Genomic DNA, 20,421 nt, shown 5'->3' with positions numbered 1-20,421 from the left:
TCCCCCTCTACTGTAAGACACTTCAGAGCCGACAGTAAGTCCTGTGAGATGATATCATTCAGAGAAGTCAAAGAAAGGGCTTCAAATTTTCTAGTCCAGCTCTGTTTATGCACCAGGGATACATTCAGCCATGGTGAAGGGTAGCAGAGCTTCATTAACTTCAGCAGAACTACTGTCATATTATTTGATTAATTATTTGATTAATTATTTGATTAATTATTAATCTCCATTATTTGTACAAAAAATCTCTCTTTGAAATGGATGACTCTAATCATTGCATTTAACCCTAACCTTCTGGCCAGTACGTATATAAACCCTGCACATCTCTTGGTAGCGTGCCTGCATGGGGGCTCATGACATTGAGTACATATTATCTCTTCTCCCCAGGGCACTCTGATGCTTTGAGGTTGCTGTCCAGTAAAAAGGCAGATGGTTTGCCCTGCATCACTGCCTTCACAATGCCATAGCTGAGTCTGTGGTTGCTAATATACTTTAATAATAACCTGCCTCATCTTTGGTTTAGGGAAGCAAACCTCCTTAAAGCTATTTGCACAGATTATCTAAACATAGAAAACAAATGTGGTACAAAGTATGCCAGCAATGTGGAGTCTTCGTGATTTTAGAAGGACTCAAATTTTTCCTTGTAAATGTCCATAGAATAACTTTATTTGCTTTACAAGTACATTTCAAAAACAGAGAACTGCTAGAAGTATACGCAATGCATCTACCAAATGGAAGACAGTCACTGAAATTCCTTGGTTATTGTTAGTGCTAGGTTACGGCTTCTTAACATTGCTGCCTTTCAGATTCTTGGAGATCTTGGCATCCTCCACTGGGTGGTAATAATAAAAGCAGCTTTGGAGAAATCAACATGATAGCTTCATGAGGGAAAAGACAGAGAGTACAGCTGTGATCTCCCTTGCTCCTAGCCAGCATGGGTCATCAAATCATCAGCTGCTCACTTGCATCTCCTCAGAGAGTACCCAAAACAACAAAGTCTTGTTAGAAGAAGAAAGGCAAAAGAATCCAGAAAAGGGTAAGATTAAACAATGTGAGCAATATTCACCTCCAGGATGTTTCACGATACTTCATTAGCAACAGCACAGTACGGAAAGTAATTTCTACTTAATTGGAAATAATTATACAGGAGAAAAATAAATTTCCACAAGACCTTTTGCCTTTCCATTTTAGCAGAGGCATGCAGACCTTGACAGCTCTTCCACCAAACCTTCCAGTCACCTCAGGAAGAACAACTTATGTGATGAGGAAATCCCCCTCTCATGAAGTCCTCAAATAGTATTCAGAAAAGAGATGAGAAGAAATGAAAATCAAAAGGCAAAAGTCAGGCTGCACTGGAAGCCAATGAGATCCTTACTCAACCAGAAGAAGAGACACTTAGTGGTCCACAGAAGATTTAGGAGAGAGAATAGACTCAACTGAAGGAGGAAAGAAAAAAGAGATTTGCACAACAGGAACTGCTGGGGTAAAACCATCACTGCTTGCAGAGATGGGTGGGAGGTTTGTTTAGCTCCATAGTATGAAACACTAGAAAAAACTATTTTGCTAAGATATTGTTTATTGGCTTGTACCTATCTAGATGAAATCAGCAAGTCTCACTGCTCAGCCTGTGCACAGGATCTGATGTGCCATGTTTATATTGATACTATCTTCTTGCCATTTCACATTCTGTGGATGAACCTGCTGTGTTTAGAGAGAGAAAAATGTACTGTACCATGCTAAGGAATTTTCAGTACAGCTTGACAGCTTTGGTGCACAAACTGAAATAAACCAGTTGTCTCTAGAAAATTGTACCTCCTTGTCTCCTGCGCATCTTTACCCAGTGAAATATAGTCCTTACATTATGACATAGGGCATCCAACTTCAGAACTGGTCTCACATCCAAGAGTTGCAAATGACTCTTCGCAAATAAGCTGGGCTGTGCAAGACTTATTCTAGGTCAAGATTAGAGCAAATTTGGAGCTGGATTCCTAAAATGTCTTTGATTGGGAGCCTCATGTCCAGGTTTTGGGTTAAAATCTTCCTGGAGAGAGGAACCAGACACAAAACGCAAACCTCTTTACTTTCATTTGCATTAAGACTGAGGACATTTTCTTAAGAAAAAGGGGCATCGGTGCTGTAACAAATAAAATCACAACTATAACCCTGAAAGTTGATCAGAAATTTTCCAGCAAAGGAAGATTTCTGCACAGGAAAAGAAAGAAAACCAACAAAACAGATGTGTGCAAGGTGCACATCATCAGGAAAAGAAGTCTAAGAAGGAAACTTTTCCAGAAGTTTCTCAGAGCATTCTCCCTGCTGCTTCCTGATCAGCTGGCTCTAGCTTGTCTGTATATATCTATCTCTCAACAGATGGGTAGACACAGATGGTCTGATTTTGCAGTAAGTAAATCCTGCATTGCTGTCTGCTGTGTCATCAGCTCAGATGTATACCATGAGATTCGAACTATCCAGTGTCTGGCTGAATAAACAGGACAGTGAAGGAAAAGAAAGAATAAAGCATAAAATGAGAGAAAAGGGAAAGAAAGGTGACAACAAAATAGGAGGAAATGAAACAAATACAAAACCAGACAATTAAGTTTTTCTGCATTTGGTTGGAGGGAGAGAGAGAGAAAGCAAAAGACAGAGAGATTCATTTGTATGGCCATGTTTTAATCAGATCTTTCACTGGGTTTGCATTAGCAAAGAACTTTCCCAAATCAGAGATGGACGTCCCTTGACACTGTACACACACATAGCAGAGAGGGTCCTTACCTCAAAAGGGCCTGAGTACAACAGAGGTAAAGACCTGGGAGTGCTGGTGGATGACAAGTTGACCATGAGCCAGSAATGTGCCCTTGTGGCCAGGAAGGTCAATGGTCTCCTGGGGTGCATTAGGAAGAGTGTTGCCAGCAGGTCGAGGGAGGTGATCCTGTCCCTCTCCTCAGCCCTGGTGAGGCCTCATCTCGAGTACTGCGTCCAGTTCTGGGCTCCCCAGGATAAGAGAGACATGGAGCTACTGGAGAGAGCCCAGCGTAGGGCTACGAAGATGATCACAGGGCTGGAGCATCTGCACTATGAGGAACAGCTGCGAGAGCTGGGCCTGTTCAGCCTGGGGAAGAGCAGACTGAGGGGGGCTCTGATCAATGTGTACAAGTACCTGAAGGGAGGGTGTCAAGGGGACGGGGACAAGCTCTTTTCAGTTGCCCTGTGTGACAGGACAAGAGGCAATGGGCAGAAATTGAAGCACAGGAAGTTCTGCCTGAACGTGAGGGGGAATTTCTTCACTGTGAGAGTGACGGAGCACTGGCCCAGGCTGCCCAGAGAGGTTGTGGAGTCTCCTTCTCTGGAGATATTCAAGGCCCGCCTGGATGCAACCCTGTCTACCGTGCTCTAGGTGACCCTGCTGAGCAGGGAGGTTGGACTAGATGATCTCCAGAAGTCCTTTCCAACCTTACTGATTCTACGATATCTATGATATCCCATGCAGGGAGCCTTGTTCTTCAAAAGCCCGGTGTCCACAGGACACTACCACGATACATTGAACGGACATTTGGCAGTATCTGAAAGCTTACAGTGTTTCAAGCAATTTTTAAAGTGAAAAATTGAAACTTGTAGAAAGCACATGTTCCCACAGAAATGCTCCTTTTGCTTTTTCAGTCAGTGGATTCTAAGTTAGATTCCCCAATATTTATGGGGGAATATTTATTCCAGGAGAAAATTTATTTTCATTTTCATTTTTAACGTCTATTTAGAACATTCCTTCCCTGCAGACACACATTATTTCCCCTAATTTTTAAAAAATATTATCAGTACATGTATGCACATATGTATTCATATGTATAAAAAATACAGTAAGCATATATATTTACATATGCACAACTACTAGTGTGTGTATGTGTATGTGTGTATGAATATATATATATACACACATATATATACACATATACACATATCTATAAACAATAAACTATTCTGGTATATTTAGATGGCCAACAGTTCAACTGAGCTCAGTGAAAAACTCAATCTTCAAAACTAGGCTGTCAACTAACAGAGCACAGGCAGCAAGAGGGTGTTAGGTTGCTAGGTCATACCAAAATGGTAATATACAATGTGTATCAAATACCGTGATCAGTCTCTTAAACTGATTTGACTAGTTAGTCATTACATGGAGTTAATTACATGGCATTCAAAATTGTGTGATATGGGAGCACTTCCTTGGGAAGTGGCTTGAAGACAAACATAGAGCCAAATTCCCTCCTGGGATAATCCTGGTGAAGCTACTGGACACCTACTGAGAATGACCATGTCAAGGCACAGGAGCTGTCTACTTCCTTGGCTATTAGTCAGGGGCAGCCAGTCAGCCCTGTGGTAAGCAACAGAAGTTCATCTTCCTTATCTCTCCAGTGCATCCTACCAGTGTAACAGGAGGTTTACAGAGGAATTTCTGCAAAACTCAGAGCAGACATTAATTTCTGAATTACTTCTGAATCCAGTGCTGAGGGGCAGATATCATGGCTTTATAACTGTTGTAGCAATCCTTGCACGAATGCACAGTTCCTGCCAGAAGTGGAGCAGTTCCCTCTCTGTCCCTGGATATTATTGCAAAGGCCAGTTTTGGAAGTCAGGCTGCTACAAAGAGCGAGCTATGTAATTCCCTCCAGGCTGTCATTTTGTCATTCTACCTTTTAGGCACAGAGTCCACACAAGGACTCTGAGGACAAAAGTCCACACTCCAGGAAGGCTGTTCTTCACACTGTTTAGCCTAGGCAGAACTCAGAGAGCCCCACTGTGTGAGGTCAGTCTGTGTGATACAAAGATGTGGATGGACAAACAGGCACATATTCTTCCATGGAACTGGATTCTTTGCAAAATACTTTCCTAAATTCTTTCTCTTGTGATTAAAGAAAATTATTAACTGATTAATCTGCATTTGGCCTCCAAGATAAAGGAGGCAGTGGAACAATTCCAGGAGCTTTTTCCTGATATATGAAAGAGGATGGACAACAGAGTGTGCTAGGCTGACAAGAAAATTGGCTGGGCAGGGAAGTTTTATAGGTTAATCATATAAAGCAGGAGACTCACAAGCAGGAGGAATCCTTGCTGTGAAGAACTGTGGAGATAGAGACACGAGGGCTGAATCAATGAAGTGAAGCAGAAGACACTACATGAATCTGAAGATGAGAGGCAAGTAAAGGAGGTGTATTTTACGTAGAACAGAACGGGGAACATACATATCACTAAATCTGAAAGGCAGAAGGTTACAGTAACCAGGAGAAGAGGTGCTAAGCTTTGGAGAAGTTTTTGGATTGTCTGGAAAGAAAGGACAATTAAAAAAATCCTACAGATAAAAATTGTTCTGCAAAATCAAGTCGTAATTCCCTCATAGCATTCATAAATAGCCTGAAGTCTTGTTTACACTTGTAATTTCTATTTGATGGAGTTATTGTCAAAAAGATTAGCAAGTCCTTTCAGTTCAGAGGCATTTAAATTTAGCAGCAGGAAAAAGAAGTTTGTTGAGTGTGGAATCCACCCCTGCTGCTCCAAAACAATCAGAAACAGGAAAAAGTAATCAAAAGGGAGTTTTAATGAGTTATAGAGCCATTGTTTACTGCGGAGGGCTGAAAGTCTGAAGCCCAAGCCTAGAGGACCTCTGTGACCCTGCACTGCCTCTTGGTGGCAAAATATTTGCTTGAAATTACGTCAAAACAACACAATGTGTGTGTTTGAAGGCCAAGGGGGGGAAATGTTGAGAAAAATAGTGGAAATTCCCTGAGTCTCTGAATGTATTGAAGGCTTTTCTTGAAAAACAAGGCAGTAAACAGCAGCTGTATTTACAAGTTCAGTAGGCAGTGTCTCCCTCGACAGTGTGAAGGGGCAGGCTGTATCTGCCAGGCAGATCAAGAAAAAGTAATCTTTTGCTCCACAGTCACTGAGCACTGGGGAACTGCAGGGCAGATCTGGTGGGGCACGCAGCTGAAGGTGCTGTGTAGCCACAGGAGCGAGGTGCAGCGCGGACAAAGATGGGTGTGCAATGCCCATGGTCCTCCGTCGCCAGCAGTCCCGGGGTAAAAAGCCAAACCTGCTATCTGATGCGGCTGTTAAAGTGAAAGCTTCACAGGGGGGGTGAGGAAGCTCTTCTGGAGAGGGACTGAGAACAGGAAATTCATTTTTCCAAGGAAATAATAATACAAAAGCTCTAGGTTTTTGTTGGGGGGGAGGGGTTGTTCCTTTCCCAGAACTTTCTCTGAGGTAAACAGACATTATATTAAATCAGTGCTCACAAGCAACAGGACAATTTTACTGTGGTGCTCACCTGGAGTTATTTAATCAGAAGCGTATCTCTGAAAGTAGCCTGCTGCACCTGCCTGGTAAGACACCATTTCTCTGCCCCCCACTGGTGACATTTTGGGTGGACAAGTCTCTGCAAAACTGCTCACTGCATGACTTCCATTTATCCCAAAGAGCAAGGGCAGTTACTTTAGGGCTTAAATGCACAGCCTAGCTGATTACACAGGAATTTCCTCATGCCAAGAGTCCATCACTTGTAGTACTCTAACTGCCACATCTACTTCTCAAATTTGTTGAAATGCTTGGCTTGATGATCTCCTGAAGCAGGTTAACAGTGTGTTCCCTAGTGGCTATTTTCTTACAAACTTTAAAACTACATTAGCTGAGATAGGAATGATTCAATATAAAGCCCTTCCTATGACTGATTTTTTTAAGTTATGCTACTCTGCTTCTGAAGACAATCATGCTGATATTGCTGAAGGACCTGATTCTGCAAGATTCCTCAGAAAGGCACAGCACAGAAGCAAAAGGAGTCACTGACCCGCATCTTCATCACAGCTGGAAGCCTCCACACAGATGCTCTGGGGCTCTGTGGAGGACATCCAAAGCTCAAAGAAAAGCTGGAGTCCCAGCTCTCCACTGCAACCTTCCAACGGCACAAAGTTTTCTGTAAAGCTAGGTGGGAGGAAGCAAATGATTCTTCCTCATCACAGATGACCAATGAAGCATAGCAGAGCAGTCAGTTGCACCGCCCCAGGGTCCCAGTGTTACACTAGCTTTGCTTCTGGGTACATTGTTGCTTTGAAGATACTTCTTTCCATCAAGATCTTTCACAGATCCTTTTCATCCAGCAGTGTAAGGCATGACTGAAGAGTATATCCTTCTTTTCCTAAGAGATTTGAGCTGCACCCAGAGTCTTCCTCCTAAGCCAACCTAGCTCTAACACAACACCCTGATACTGATCCTGTATTAAGCCAAGTTAGGGTTTTGCTAACTCAACAGGCTTTGAAGCTCAAATACAGAGAGTGACAAACATCTATAGAAATCCTTTTTGATCCTTCAAAAATTCAGAGATGAGAAAGAACTAATGGATCTGTTGGTATTTAGTTAACACATATGAAATAAACCCACTGCCCCTATGCCCAATAGGTCATGCCCAACACAATGCCAGTTTCCCTCCTGTGTTTGTTACAGACTTGCTACAAACTCGCCTCACATGAGCCCAAAGTGCAGAGGCTGCACTTCCCTACCACAGAGAATAAACACCCTGCCAGACTTCCTGAGAGTACTCAAATATATAGGCACCTGAGTGGAAGGTCACAAACAAGTACAAAAATAAGAAAGAAGATGAATGCTTCACCACAGAAAATTAGTAGGTTAAAATCAACAGCAGACCTTCTCCTGGCGAAACAGCATGGAGCTCTGTGAGTGGCACAGACAGTAGAGTCAGTGGTGACAGCAGTGCAGCAGGTAGGAGTAAGTTATGTAAAGTGACAGATGATCTACTCAACCACACTCTCCATGACCCTGAGAATTAATTTGCTTGTCCATCAAAGCAATAGTCTCATCACACCAATCTCACCTGGGTAACAACCAGATTCTCAGCAAAGGTACAATAAATGAGGTGGTCAAGAGCTACCTGATCTCTCTAGGCATGTATTACCTTTCTTTATTAATGCTACTGATCATTGCACTCACTGCAGCTGGCAGCACTCACATGGCTCTGCAGTGCCTCAACGGATTCTTCTGGGATATGGGAAGGGACACGTTCTGCACACTGTAGATTTAGACAGGAATCAACTCAGCAGCTTCCAGGCTAACAGTCCTAAAATTTCCCAATCCAGTTTCCAGACAAATTTTGATTCTTCCAATATCCAGCTAGAAAGCAAGTTTTCATTTTGCACATCACTCACTGGGCAGCATGATGTCATTAACATCCTCTAAATTTTGTCATTATTACCACAAATAAAGAGTTATCTGAGCAAGCTGTAGGTTCACTAAGAACCTGAGTAAGGGGGATATATTTGCATGTGAAAGTCAGCCACCCTAGTGCTAACAGGAAATCCTATCTGACAGAGTACTTGAAGTTTAACATGAAACAAAATTGCTATTGCCTTGTGTATTTGCTTCATCAGACAAACTGTCAGGTTAGACCAAATATTTTTACTACATCAACAATTACTACAGTACTAACAAGTCTGTTAAGCCCTCAGATTTCATTTCACTTTTACCTCTAGATACCCATATATCTTATCTGTACAACAAGATCACTTTATCAGGCATATAGTTTTCCAGGCAAACTTACAACAATAGTTTTATCCAAAGTCATGTAATTTCCTATGCACTCATATCACTTCAGGAAGCCAGGAACATTTTAATTAGATAAAATTGTAGATTCAGGCTGCAAGTGAGAACTTGAAAGCAAAGAACACCCATAAGGAGAGTGGCCAAAGTGGTCACCAAAATTCATATTCTTCAGATTTTTGCAAGGCCAGTTAGAGACTTTTAGCCAGTTTAACATCCACAGCTCCACAGCTGCCACTAGAGCTATAAGCAGTCATCATTTCTTCAGAACAAGTTCAAATGAGCTCAAAGTGCACTACACAAAATTAAAGAACTCAGGCTGACAACATCTAAAAATTTCATAACAGTTTTAAGTCCTTCTCTGAATTTAGAATCAGATTATGGATTTGCACAAACATACCAATGCCTGTAAGAACATGATGTTTATATATGTTATATATATGTTTACAACTATTCTTAATATTTTTTGACACTTACTCTCCAACACTGCAAGCCCTCACAAGCATTATTCAGCCTTCAATCTGGAAAATGCTAGCATGTTTCAAAATGTTAGTCACAAATGAAATGCAGATCATCAAGTTAACCTCTGGAGCAGAACCATATATATTTCAAAACTGGCAGAAAAAAACTAGCTACAGTTTCTTTTTTTAAAAGAAAGGAAACATATTTGCCTTCTCTTATATCTGTAAGAAAAACTTGGAAAATCTCAGGACAAAAAAACGACGTTAAAAGGCACAACTACCCCATGCCTTCCTTACTGTTCACTCTCTCTTACAATTGTGTAAAACAAGGAAGTAAAAGGCTGGTAGAGACTGAAAAACATGTTTTGCTTTTGAAGTCTATCCACAGGAATATTTATCAGCTTGTGGCAAAACACACAAAAAATATATTCTTTTTTTTTAAAAAAAACAGGAACAAATAGGTCCTCCTTTTCACTGAAAACTGGAGGATGTTTGAAGTCTATGCTGCAAAAAACATTTTTTATTTGCTGCTTTTTGTCTCTTTCTGCTCACTAGGGGTCATTGAGGTCTTGGGCCACTTAGATCTGCAGCACTATGCAGTGCATTTTCGTCTCCTGGTCAGAAATAGTCTTCCTTCTTTGTGGATGATGGTCACCAAGCTATCCATGGAGAACAGAATTAAAAAAAAACAAAACAAAAACAAAAACAAAAAAACCCTGCACTCATTATACATTTTCTATAGGTATATGCCTGGTACCAATCAGCCAAGGAGGGGAGATAGATAGGCAGAGATGGGCTATGTCCACACTGTTCATAATAGCTGGAGCCATATGGCCTCTGGCAGACTGCCTGCTCAGGAGCTCCCTGCAGGCAAATGAAAACAGCTCCAAGTGCCTGAAGTTAAATGAGCACCAGTTAAGTTCGGTCCCACAGATCCACTGATGCCCTCCAGCTGGTAACACGCAACCCTCAGAAGATAGCACAGATGGGATCTGCATTGTGTGGTCATTCAAAGACTTGGGAATATCAAGGATGGTACATTCTGACTGAGCCAGAAGTACTCTGGGATATGTGTGTGAGAGGCAAGCCACAGGAAAGAAACAAAGATCTCCTCAGCCCTTCCTCACAGCTCAACAAAGGTGCTTTTTTTCACTCTCGCCTCAGTGTTTTAGACTCCTCTCCCAGAAGATACAGGGGCAAACCCTGAACCTATTACAGCAGCATGGATACAGAAGTAAAACTGGGAGCTATCACTGGACCCCTTCCTCCTTCCAACATATAAGTATCTGCCTTGCAAAAAAGGAAGAGGTGATCCCTGCCGGGTCACTACATACCTTTTCCAAAGGCAAGAATTATCTTATACCGGTGGGAATGTTTTCCAGGAACAACACAGCTGCATGTCTCAGCTGCACCCATGCAACATCTCCTCAGCAGAGAGGAAATGTTGACATTAGTGCAGGGGAAGCTGCCTTCAGAAAGGTCCCTGCTTTAGAGGAGGAAGGAGCCACAATGAAGTAGTCCCTGTGGAATATGTCAGGTTCATAGACCAGCCAAAGCCAAAACCCAAACCTCTCTCTGGTTTAACACAAGCAGTTTGGAGCTTTTAGTATTCAGGATGGTATGGTGGGAGGATAAYGACATTACAAACTAAGAGTTCTATTCCTCTCACACCTCACTGTAAAAGTCCTAGAAACAGTCTTCTTTTCTCCAGCCCTTCTGGCTCCCTTTTCCCTTCAGCTTGAAGCAGGGAAAGTTGCTCCCAAAGAAAACACACATGTATTCTGAGTCCTTCCACACTAGTGCTCACCAGGATTTTCCAAAAATGGACTTAAACACCTGTGAGAGCAAGTGCCTGAGGAAGAAAAAAAGGTTAGAATAAAGTTGTTTCTTTCTTTCTTATTTCCTAAGCATCTACTATGCCAAAATGACAGCAGTTCACAAAGCTTTGAGGAATGCTTTGCTATGGCGTGAGGAAGTACTCAAGAGAGATGCAAAAAACCTCCCAGGGCTGAAGTGCCTTGAATTCTAATGACTTCAATAAAGAGGTGTGCAGAGCACTGTAAGAAACAGAAAGAGGCCACTATATCTCTGCCATAATGATCTGGAGATAATGGGCTAAAACCACCCTGATATACACCAGTTCCTTTGCTATTGCCTTAAATAAGGCACAAAAAAAAAGTTCACAGACTGATCATGGAAAGGTTCTGCCTCTGGGCATTCTCTCTCCAGCCATAGCAAGAGGAAATCAAAGGTGTTCTGCAGTGGTGGAAACCCAGAAGAAATATTGCCAAGCTTCCTATATACAAACTCAAAATATCCTGATTTTAGGAATGCAGAGTACTTTTCATCACAGTGAGAACGTATGAGCTAGTGGGTGCCCCACAGCTCTGAAAAACAGCCAACTAAAAGAGAAAAAGCAGTCCATAAAATGGGAGAGGGCAGGAACACTTGGGAACATACTGCTGCCTTCTGGTTACATGTGCTGAGAGGGAATAGGGACAATGATAATACTGTTGCCATTATTAGAACCAATTAATTACATTAATGGATATGTGAGAAGAGGGAGTGGAGAGAGTCTGACTGCTTTGTAGGCACATCAATAATGAGGCATTAGTATGTCTTATCTCTCCTTGTAAGCTGAAGCACTTAAAGAAATTAAATGGCTTCTAACAATGTCATTTGATTAAATGGTGTCTCTCTTTTTCTCTGCTTGGATCAGATGTGTACAGCAGGACTTCTGACCTAGCTTTAGAGGGACCATAAATACTACCATCTAGCATAGACAAATAAGTGTTCCAAAGCAAGCCTGTCAGATGCCTTCTTCAGAGAAATTCCAGTGAAGACTGAACCCAACATAAAAATTAGGAATGAAAGAGGCAGTGTGACTTCGCCTGCTGTGGCAGTATTTCTGGCTTTCACCTGGGATGTGAACTGACCAAGCAGGCACCATGTGTCAGCAGTCCCCTGTAGACGTCCTAGGCTAATCTTGGTCAGACTTGCCCAATTCACCCATTGGTTCACCATGCAAGATACTGATTACATGGATCACTTTTAGAACTCAGCCAAAGCAAAGAATTACGTGATCGGTGAAGAAGAAGTCAGGCAAACCTTTGTCAGATGGCTGAGCACAGGAGGATAGCTGAACTGAGCCCCTGGAGATCTTTCCAAACTCTGTATGTCTGTGATCATATAATTACTGAAAACAATCCTGAACTCCAGTGAGAGCAAGTGGAATCATTTCAGCATTGAAAAGCTGAAATACTTTGGAAAGATTCTCTAGAAGAAAAGCCATGCCAGGCAGAAGTGAGAAATCTGTCCATGTTGATGCTCCAGAGGAGGAGTGTATTCAAGTACAATGGCTCCATGAGACAGCTTTCATCCATCCTGTGCCACTTACTAGCAAGCTCCCATCAGTGCTCGTGGGGCTTTGTTACATATCAACATCCAAGAACAAGCTGCAAAAGATAATTTCCTGGTGCAGTGAGGAGTGAATCAGACTGCAGGAATGCCTCACACCCTTCCTCACATGTGCTTCCACTTGAAGTGCACTGGCTTACACTGCAGCCAGGCCACGTATTAACCCTCTGGCAGCTGGGAAGCACTGGATCTGCTCTAAACATGGCAGAACACAAAAAAAGGTCTTGGCAGCCTACAAGAGAGACTTAAGAAACAAGGACAGAGATGCTCAAGATAAGATCAAATTTCAGAGCAGCTTCATCCCAGTTGTGGGTCCCAGCAGAACTGGCTCCAGGCAATAGATCTATCACATGCAAACCAGTTCTTCCCATAATTCAGGYCATTGTGAAGCCCTGTTTCTAGAATCTGTACACACCACTTTTACATTACCTGTCCTGATGCAGAATGACCTCAACTTTAAGAGCTAGATTTGTGGTTTCCCCCCTAATAACAAGTTACATAGACAACAATGAACTGGAAACATTGGAGTAGCTATTTCACATCTCTTTAGTTTTTCTTACATTTATAACTAGCTTAAAATAAGAACAAATACATCCAGCTTGTATTTAGCTTGAAGTCCACTGTTGCTTCACGAGATCTGATGACGGTACTGACAGTGAGCTTTACCAAGCAAATCAGCCAACCTATCAAAGTAAATTGCTTCTCTCAACAGACTTTGCTTCCCCCTTTAAAATAAAAGTCACTTGTAATGGAAGAATATGTTTGCTTGTGTGTACACTGAAATCTCAGAAAATTTCACGAGAAATCCTTCTGCTGTAAGGCCTCTACCCACTACAGAATCACAGAATGGTTGAGATTGGAAGGGATCTCTGGAGGTCATCTAGTCCAACACCCCTGTTCAAACAGGGTTACCTAGAGCATGTTAGACAGGATCACCTCTCGGTGGTTTTTGAATAGCTCCAGAGAAGGAGACTCYACAACCTCTCTGGGCAACCTACTCCAGTGCTTTGTCACTCTCACAGGAAAGAAGTTCTTCCTCACATTCAGGTGGAACTTCCTGTGGTTCAGTCTGTGCCCGCTGCCTCTTGTCCTGTTGTTTGGCATCACTGGGAAGAGTCTGACCCCATCCTCTTTAAACCCTCCCTTCAGATATTAATATACATTGGTAAGCTCCCCTCTCAGTCCTCTCTTCTCCAGGCGGAACAGGCCCAGCTACTGGCAAAGGCATTCAGGTGGTTTGGGTTATAGCAGACATAAACCATAAGCTGTGCATGAGCATATAACAGTGACCAGTAACACAGAGCAGATCACTGTGGGTTTAGGCATATGTGGAGTAATTATCCTAGGCTGTGAAGGCAGCCATTCTAGGATCAAACACTATAGCTTGCTGGCAAGGAATAGAATAATATGAGGGGATCCTCCCCTGCAGCACTGTACTTTTAGGAATTATTTGGAGAGGAAAGAGCTGAATGTGGAGGATGAAACAACTTCTGAATTTTGCTGTATGCTACTGCTCTGTTTTCATGAAGTTGAATACTGGCAAAAATATCCAGACATTCAAAAGGCTCAGTTTTATGAGTGGAGCAGACAGACACAGCTCTGTGGTTCTACATTTGCTGTAAAAAGGTGAGCTGACTTTATGTCCATAAACAAAAACAAGAAAAAGGATTTCTCACTATTTATTATTTTTGCCTATTCAATTTCCCTTTTTTTTTCTGTCAGCTGCACTTTACCCCCCTTTGAGATATATCCAAACTTCATACTCTTTTAAAAGAACCCAGCAAATTGAAACTTTAAAGTCAAATTTGCGACTGGCTGTGTAAATAGAGAATTACAGAAGTTAATATGCATTTCAATTATACTCTACTAGCAACTGCCTAAATTCTTGGTTCTTCATGGATGCAAGCCCCTGGTCACAAGCACTTGTGTAATTTTCTCCAGGACTGCAATGGCCAGTGTTTAAAACTACAACTGTTTTTCTAAAAGCTGAACCTCAGGCTTCTCAAGGAGGCCTCATTGTAAAAGGAGAACTAATGAGCAAATCACCAGATGTCAATATTATTTAGTGATGCATTACTTGTGGGATACAAGAATTTGTCACACACAAAAAGAAAAAAACTAGACTATATAATATTAAGATACATCATGCTAAAACATTGCAATGTTTTGTCACATCTCCCACATGAAGACAGTGAGAGTAGTACAAATTTATGTTCCAGAAGTTGCTGACACAGGATCAATATCTAGCCATGAAGCTGAAAAGCATTTGCAAGTACTTCCAACAGTGAGGATTATCATCTTCTAATTAACCTACAAATCATTTAATGAAGAGCAATGTGGGTGCAGAGGGGTGGGAGCAGTGGTGCAGCGAGAGGTACATTCCAGCCTTCAGGGCAGGATTGCAGCTTGAATTACGACCTACCACTGTATCTGTTTTGGCACCCCAGTGGTTAATAGGAGCCCTCTTTGTCCWGGGGTTGCTGGGGAGACGGTTCCTGTACCTCAGGAAGCAGGGAGAAGAGAAGTTTCCTGTTTTGAAGAAGTTTTAAGGACTATTTTCCTCCAATCAGGCAGCAGATGCCTAAGTAGGAAATGGAGAATGCAGCTGCCAGCCCCACTCCGGGTCAGTGACTGCACTAATCATTGCAGGCAAGGCTAACCACAGTCAAAAAGGCCCCAGTGATAAGTGGTTTGCAGAGTTAAGGGGAGGACTTCTTGTGGATGGGGCCTTGACCAAGACTCACGCTGGAGCAAAACCAAAACAAATCCAAATACTAAGAGGAAATGGGCATTCAGCTTCCTCCATATGTGTACCTCTCACACAGCACATCACACCCAGTATAAAGCCCTGACAAAAATTTTAAGGGAGCCATGAGATGTCTACTAATTGTTATAGTTCAAAACAATGCTCTGAGGTAGCGGTTGCCATCATTTCTGTAACTTTCTCTCTAGCTGATGATTCACTGCTGAGGGAGACTTGCATGTTGGGGGTCTCCAATGCATGGTCCTGCCAAATGCAGGAAACCAGTCATAATTTTTCCAGCCTGATTTTTTTTCCCCTTTGCAGATCAAATTTAGCAAGAATGTTTGCTGACCTCTAAGAGTGAAGTTTAGCTTTGGCCCCAGTGAAGCTAGAACTCCTGCTGACTTTTGCCAAGACTCTGCCTTTTTTTAATCAGTGCCCCTTTTTTTTCCACTGATATCACTTTTATACCTGCATAACATCTCTCGCTCAACAGCATAGCTCTTCACTTGGCCTTGCTTGCTCCAAATGATGCTTAAGGTGCTCGTCTACAGTCTTTCAGCTCCTAGTCCACAATTTAATTCCTCAAGATGTTATTTCCTCCGGTGCTTTATATAACAGTCAGTTTAAGAAATGACGTGAAAGGCTAGAGGAAAACTGAAAGTGCAAGGCTCACTGCAGTAGGAAAATCCATGAAGTGTATTATTATCTGTTTCTCTGTTTGTTGTCTGTAGCGCTTATGAGTGCTCCTGACAATTTGGCAAATACAGGCACTGATTACTTTGAAGTGCAGGATCATCACATCACATTGAGCAGAAAAGCTGAGTGATGCCAAAGGAAACTTTACCTGGGTGAGATTAGTTAAGGAAAACTGAGGAAGAACTGGAGAATTATGCCTCTGGGGACATGAGAAAGAAAGAAAACCTCCATAGCACTGAAGAAGATGGGAGATCCAACTGTAGCATTTTGTAAGTTCTCAGACTTTGTGCCATTACCTATAAATATTGGGGTTTTAAAAATATTTATATTTTTTAAGAGAAAGCAGCATACATCTCAGAAACTTGGTACATAACAGGAACCCTGATGGCACTGTGAACTGGACTGGAAGCCCATAAACATCCTTCCTGAGAGGACTGGTGCTCTCACCCAGGGCCCTCTACTGAAAATGGCCAGTGAAATAACCAGTACGCATATAGTTAAGCTAGAGTCAAAGTCATGTTTGGAGAGTTTTGCAGCTCTATTTCTCTGTAAGGAATACAAAGGTGGGACTGGTCTCCCAGGAACCAATTCCACTCTCCTTCCAGTCTCCCCTGAAACTTTATGGGATCTATATACCTCAGATATAGATGAATGCCCTTACGCATATAACCGGTAGCATATTTTCAGTGTTACTCATAAATAATTGGAAATTGTAATGCTCTTTTTCTTTTTACAAAAATACGTACAAGAAAAAGATATGCTACAAAGCAAAATAACAAACTGCCACATACAGGAGAGAATAGTTATCACTTCACAACTATAACTCTCCTCTTCCTCTCTCCTCTCCACTCCCTTTGTGTTTTTCTTCACTTTTCTTTTCTTGCCTTTGTTTAAAGTATACATTTTTCAGGACCAAGACTGTGACTGATGCCTGTCAGGTTCTTTGCTATCAGTTTGATGTAAAAAGAGAACAAATGCAGAGCAAAGGTAGCCAGCAGACTGTCTATCATAAAAGGCACATTTGTGCTCTAAAACGAGAAGTGATGTTTATAAGCCAGGAAATATTGCACCAAATTGCACTGAGCTGGGGGGATAATGCTGTCACCTTCAACACGAGCAAACATCAGCTTAGGACTTTTTTGGTCCACTCTAGCTAGTAGGTGAGCTGGGTCCCTGCAAGGTCAAAGATTTCATCTCAGTCCCCAAAAGGCTTAGAATAATTGTTTTGACACCACTTGTGTGAATTTCTCTCTCCCCAAGAGAGGTTCACCACTAAACCTTGAGGTAACCCCGAGACAACCCTTCAGCCTCCTTCTCTATCCAGAACTCTCAAGAGAGCATTAAGTCCATACCACAGGATCCTGTCTAGTGTTGCAGTCCTAAAGCACATTCCTGCCAATGTACCTCAAATCCTAATGTAACACCTCTACAGCAATAGCTCTCCTGGCTCCCCAGGCAACTGGCCAGCGATGAGTTGTCATGACAAACAGCACTCCCTGCTTTCTAGCTCTGAGTCTTGCTTTTGAGCAAAGAGGAAAAAAAAAAGAGAAAGTTACAGAGAGATGACACCAGTTACTGCAGGACAGACAAAATACTACAGACACAGGAATTTGTCATTAGGCAGCAATGACATCAGTTTACAACTGCCCCAGTGTTATTCCATCATAGCAAAGATAAATATCCAAAATGTTTTTACCAACTGCTGTAGCCACAGCTAGCTGTTACTACACTCAGTTCATCAAACCACCATGTTTTACATTGTATTTTATCTGCTGTTCCAACGAAYGCACCTGGTTAATAACCTGTATTTACTTTTTTCCATTCTACTTTAGTAAACGATCTGGGTTTTGGTGGATTGCAGCTTATATGCGGGCAATTTATCCCTGAACAATTGCAATGTTCATAMACAATAATGTCAAAAAAGACCTAATCAGCTACCACATATATTCTCCCCTATGGCTCTACAGACAGGCATTGCCAAGTCATCAGCTTGAGTGAGTGCCAAACTCAGGACCTCCTCCTTCTGTCCCCTGAGATTTCTCAGGTAACAGATAACCAGCAAGAATGTTCCCCCCCTCCCCCCAAATTTCAAAATAGCATGGAAATAGATGGTTTCTCAGGCAACTAAGACCAGATAAATGTAAAGATATATAAGGTGATGTCAATTTCTGAAATTGTACTGAGAAGTAAGTAGGAAGTTTAGCTCAATGTCATTTGGGGGCAACCCCCTCCACCCCAGACCCCCCTCCTCCACTGCATTCTTTGCTTACTATCAGAAAATTGTTTTAGTACGGCCATTGACATCAAAACAGTAAAAATAAAGGCTATGAGTATGGCGAATGAAGAATAGGCAGCAGGGTGAAAGAACAAGAAAAATGTCCTAGAAGATTGCTTATAATGAAGTAGACCTCACCCTGAAGAACTCCCTCTGTAACAGCATAGAGAGGCTAAAAATAGCAATTAGGATGCATAGATAGTGTAGTATGACATGCTCTAGGTGACTCTGCTTGAGCAGGGAGGTTGGACTAGATGATCTCCAGAGGTCCCTTCCAACCTTACCAATTCTATGATTCTATGATTATACAGAGGCCACAGAACTTCACTTGAATGTCAAGCAGAGTGTTAGTTTAAGTTACAGTGATAAAAAATAAGATTCCAATATGCTACCCAGCTCTGATGTAAGAGGGCACTTAAGTATATGGAGTAGCTCTACTTAAGATTATCCACTTGCTTAGATCTAAGCAGGTACTTAAATAATCTGCTGGATGGAGACCTACAAGCCTAGACTAGTCACTTCAGTTTTAAAATTCAGTGAACTTATTAGGTAGATAGTTGGATTATATTTTGAAGGAAACCCTTCAAAAACCTTTGTTAAAAAATCATCTCATTATTTAAAGATTGTAGAATTTAAAAAAAACTATGTGTGTTTCGTTCATTTCCGTTAATGAGTAATGGAAATAGATTTTTTAGTTTCACTTCTAGTAAACTAAATCATGGATTCTCCCTGAGGAAAACGATTCCTCTGTGCTGGACCTTGCCTGCTGCAAGGGGTGTTTTTCTGTGGTGTGGCCTCCAGCCTGCAACAGTCTTCTTCGCAATATGTTTGCAAAAGTAAAGGATATTCCTCTTTTGGCTGAAAAAGTTTAATTTTACCCTTCGGAGTCTCCTGAATGCATTCATGTTCCAGTTCTTCCATTTATTTTTAATACAATCATTCCTCATTATTTGAATTTTGAAGAGGAGCAGAGAATAAACTGACAAATTTCAAGCAGGTCTTTTATGGTTCTTATTTGCATTTAGCTCTAAAGCTCCTAAAGCTTTCCATCATTTCATGACAAGAAACTGTACCCTAGATTGTCTTTTACATTCACAATAAAGAGGCTGTAAGCGTTCTGCTTAATAAATATATTTCACGTTTCTTTTAAGATAGTGAACACTACAGCGTTGGTTTGGTTTTGTTCACCATTGCACCCAAACTCTAGCTTAATTGCTCATCAAGTATAGTTCTCAGGATCCGAAATTAGGCTGTACTGCTCAAAAATATATTTCTTGGTGAACAGTGCATGTGTTGCATGTATCTCTCAGCAGTGCATGTGTTGCATTTTTAACCCAGTATAAACCAATTCAAAGTTCACACCAATCAGATTTGATGCAAAAGAGGAGACAGTGACTCCTCGGGGTACCCACACACTCTGCCCTTCATGGCAGGAGGCCAGCCAAGCTTCAAGCTACTGGTGTAATGCTAGGAATAAGAGCTGTCCCCTTCTGTTAGGTCTAGAATTGTGCTGGAGTGTTCAGCTCCATCCACAAAATACAGGGGGGAGAGAGAGAGGAGTCTTTCTTTGCTCCATCAAATTGTCCATGAACTAGCTGTTCAGATCACAACCCACGAAGTATCATTGTTCTTCGCCCTAGAGCAGACCACAAAGGATTTTGAGTGAAGTGAACATTAGAAATAGTACAGCAGCTGTAAGACCACCTGGCCAAATACTTGCAGAACTTTTTTTTTCCAGTAAGCTTTGTGTTGCTAGTAATATACTTAACCAGTATTTTTCCACTGTGTATCCAGCTCTAAGAATGAAAAAYCTTGCTACTTAGAATATGTTTTTCTGGTTCTTAGGAAAACTTCCCAAATTCTGGGGCCTACCTTTTTAGTCCATCTATGAAAATGTTTTTCTTCTCTTGCTCCCCCCTCCGCCCAATCAAAGTGTTTTATTAATTTTAAACTGTTTAACCGAAAAGTCATTCTCCTAGAAAATGTACTTAAGGGATTGTTTTTCACATCACCTGTGAAAGCTTGACTTAATTTTTAACCCGTGCTTTCCTTTTCATTGTTCCACATAAGCTTTTTCTCAAACTTTGAGACATCCTGCATTTGTATTTCTGGAACTGCTCTAGATTATGTTTTCTAGTAATATAAGAGATTTGTATTTACTGACACTGGCACGAAGGTGGCAGGAGGCAGGAATAAATCAGGGACCAGTATATGAAGTCAGGAGAAGGCCAAAC

The sequence above is a fragment of the Rhea americana genome, unplaced genomic scaffold (genome assembly GCF_003343005.1).
Source record: "Rhea americana isolate MKP2758 unplaced genomic scaffold, rheAme1 scaffold_286, whole genome shotgun sequence".
Lineage (NCBI taxonomy): Eukaryota > Metazoa > Chordata > Aves > Rheiformes > Rheidae > Rhea > Rhea americana.
The sequence above is the reverse complement of the archived record's forward strand: the minus strand, read 5'-3'. Positions refer to the sequence as shown.